Consider the following 3,914-nt stretch of genomic DNA (forward strand, 5'->3'; position numbering starts at 1 on the left):
GGGGTGTTCCTTGGTCAGGGGTTCTGGTTCTGGCTCGTGTTCCGAGGCTGCTGGCTGTGCCGGGGCTGTCTGGTCTGGCGCCACTGAACCACTAGGTTGTGACTCTGGTTCCGGTGTCCTTCCAGCCTCGGGGCGCCCCTCTGTGCCTACTGCTTCTGCTTCCCCTGCCCACCCCTCTCGCTCTACAGGCCTCACTGCCCTGCTGTCCCCTTGGGACCCCTCTGTCCCGCTCTCCTCCGGGGTTCCTCCTGGGAATCGTCGCCGTAGCTGGTCGCAGTGGCGGCGCCAACATTGCCCCCCTTCCGTTAGTACCTCGTACGACACGGGACCGGTCACCTTGGTGACTGTGGCGGGTACCCATGCTGGGCCTGCCCCCAAATTCTTTGCATACACTGGGTCCTGGGCCACAAATGTCCGGGGGTTCCTGCCTTTCCCCACCACTACCTCATCCTGAGCTCTGTCGGGGTGAAGTCGGTCCAGTCTAGTTGCAAGGCGCCGGCCCATGAGTAGTTCAGCTGGGCTCCGGCCCGTCGTTGTGCTTGGGGTGCTGTGCTGTGCTAGAAGAAATGCGGCAAGGCGGTATTCCCAGTCCCCTTGTGTTATGCGGCGGAGGCTGTCCTTGGTGGTCCGCACCATGCGCTCCGCTTGGCCATTGGTGGCAGGGTGGAATGGTGCTGAGCGGATGTGGCGGATGGCGTTCTGCGCTGTGAAGGTCTGGAACTCCTCTGACGTGAATGCGGTTCCATTGTCCGAGACGAGGGTGTCAGGGAGCCCGTGGGTTGCAAACAGCTTACGTAGTACCCGGATGGCTGCCGCCGTAGAAGTAGACGGTACCAGTGCGACCTCCAGCCATTTGGTGTAGGAATCCACCACTATGAAGAATGTTTTTCCCTGGAAGGGGCCAGCGAAGTCCACGTGCAAGCGTGACCATGGATGTCGGGCGGACTCCCAGGGCTGGACTGGGGCCCTTGGGGGATCCGGGCGGGATTCTTGGCAGGTCTGGCAGTGTTGGACCCAGGCCTCTATCTCTCTGTCAATCCCCGGCCACCACACATAACTCCTGGCAAGGGCCTTCATCCTCACTACCCCTGGGTGTGTCTCGTGTAGGGCTGTGAGGACCCTTTTGCGGAGGGGCTGGGGAACAACAACCCTGCTTCCCCATAACAGGCACCCCTTGTGGGCCGACAGTTCATGTTTGCGGTTTGTGTAGCCAGCGAATTCTGGCCCGGGGCTGCTGCTGGGCCATCCTCGCCACACCCAGTCCAGGACCCGGGAGATGACCCTATCTTTTGTGGAATGGTGCGCAACTTCTTGTGCCTGAATGGGTCGGTCGGGAAGCAGCTCCAGGGTCATAACCTCTTGCGCAGGCACTGGGTCGGGGCCTGTTTCTGGTAGTGGGAGCCTGCTGAGTGCGTCTGCGTGGCCCATCGCCTTCCCAGGGCGGTGGATTAGTGCATACTGGTAGCCGGCAAGGAAAATTGACCACCTGAGGACACGTGGAGACAACACTTGGGGGGTCTGCTTCTCGGGGGCAAACAGGCCAAGCAACGGCTTGTGGTCAGTCACTATGGTAAAGGGCCGCCCGTACAAAAAATCATGGAATTTTTTTACGCCCTTCACGATTGCCAGACCCTCCTTGTCGATCTGTGAGTAGTTTCGTTCGGCTGCAGCAAGCGTCTGGGAGAAGTATGCCACCGGCACCTCTCTTCCATCCGGGAGTTGGTGTCCCAGGACAGCGCCGATGCCATAGGGAGAGGCGTCGCATGCCAGCACCACTGGCAGCCTCTCGTCGAAGTGTGCCAAGACCGAGTTCGAGACGAGCAAGTCCTTGACTGCCTGGAATGCGGCCCTTTGTCGCTGGCCCCACACCCAAGGGGCCCTTTTATCTAGGAGTCTGTGTAGGGGCTCCGCTACCGCTGCCTTATGGGGAAGGAAGGCATGGTAAAAGTTCAATAGTCCCAAGAATGACTGAAGTTCGGGCTTGCTCTTGGGCGCTGGGGCCTCACAAATGGCCCGTACCTTGTCACCGGTTGGATGGACCCCTTCTGCGTCCACCTTAAATCCCAGAAAGTCCACCTGCGGCACTCCCAGTAAACACTTTTCCCGCTTCACCTTGAGGCCCGCCGTCTGGAAACGGTGCAGGACGGAGCGGAGGCGGTCCTCAAATTCCTCTGGTGTGGGCCCGGCGATCAGTACATCATCGAAGAAGGGGGTGACGCCAGGAATCCCTTTAAGGAGAGAGTCCATTAGATTCTGGAATATGCCTGGTGCCACGCTAACGCCAAATTGCAGCCGCTTTACTCTGAATGCCCCTCTGTGCGTCACAATCGTCTGAGCCTCTGCTGTGGCTTCGTCCACAGGCAACTGTTGATACGCTTGGGCCAAGTCCAGTTTGCCAAAGATTTTTGACCCAGCCAGGGTGGCGAGGACATGGCTGACCACTGGCACTGGGTATGCATGGGCCGTGAGAGCCTTGTTTATGGTGCATTTGTAGTCTGCACAGATGCGGACCGAACCGTTAGGCTTGACGGGTGTGACAATTGGAGTTTCCCAGGGGGCGTTGGGCACCGGCTCCAGCACTCCTTGCTCCACGAGCCGGTCCAATTCCTCGTCTATGCGGGGTTTCAGGGCGAACGGGACCCGGCGGGCCTTGTGCCTGATGGGTCGTACAGCGGGGTCTAGCTGTAGGGCAATGGGGGGTCCTGTATATCGTCCCAATGCCCCATCGAAAACCCCTGGAAACTCTTTGCATATGGCGTCCACGTCCACTTGTAAGCTAGTGCGGTTCACCCCGGTAACGGCTAGCCCCAGAGGTCCAAACCATGCCAGTCCCAGTAAGCTAACGTAGGGGCCCTTAACTACCAGCAAGTCCAATTGTTGCTTTCGCCCTCGATATTGCACCCTGAAGGTCCCCACCCCCACTGTAGGGACCTTACGTTTCTGGAAGTCCCGGAGGGTGAATGGGGCCGGCCTTAGTTTGGGACCCCCATTAGGGCACAGTTCCCTTAATGTTCGGGCCGAGATTATGGATAGAGTTGAACCCGTGTCCAGCTCCATGCGGCATGGGGCTCCCTCTATCTGTACCTCTATATAAATTTTCTCTGTGCTGGGATGGGGCAACTGGAATACCTGGTAGTCCGTGATCTCCGTCGAGTTGCCTTGGTGCATGGTGCCGTGTGACCTGGGGCTCCTGAGTCGGTCATCTGATGCTTGTCGACGGGTGAGTCGAGCCCGACACACCCGGGCGATGTGTCCCAATTTTCTGCACTGCCTGCACTCTGCGTTGCGGAAACGACAGGTCCTCCTCTCGTGGTTCTCCCCGCAGCTTGCACAGTTCCCTCCTTCTCGTCGAGGCTGCTGTGGTGTGTGTGCTGCTTGAGTGCGCCGCTGTACTCGGTGTACTTCCTCCCTGTCAGATTCGGATTCGTCGGTGAGGTCTTCGTGGTAGACCCTCGGTTGGGATGGCGGGGCCGGTCGTGCCTCTTGCGTTGACCTCTCGGCGGCTTCGGTTGCCAGGGCTTCCTCCAGAGCAATCTGGAACGTGAGGTCTTTTTTGGCGTAGAGGCGTCGTTGCAACATCTCGTCCCTCAGGCCACCGACGAGGCGGTCACGAAGCATGTTCTCCAACTCTGAGAAGTTGCATAACCGGGCGGCTTGGCGGAGGGAGGTCACAAACCCAGTTATGGTTTCCCCCGGGGCTTGCCGCTTTGCGTAGAAGGCATTTCGGCAAGCTACCACCGAGGGCTGTGGTGAAAAGTGCTCCTTCACCGTTCCATTATTGTTTTGTAAGAGACGGTAGCGACATCTCTAGGTGCAAGGAGAGCCCGGGCGATTTCAAACGTCTCCTCTCCACAGACGCTGAAGAATGTCGCCCTCTTCATGGCATCGTTGGTGACTTCTTTCGCTTGCAGGAG

This window comes from Zootoca vivipara, chromosome 9, assembly GCF_963506605.1.
Source record: "Zootoca vivipara chromosome 9, rZooViv1.1, whole genome shotgun sequence".
NCBI lineage: Eukaryota > Metazoa > Chordata > Lepidosauria > Squamata > Lacertidae > Zootoca > Zootoca vivipara.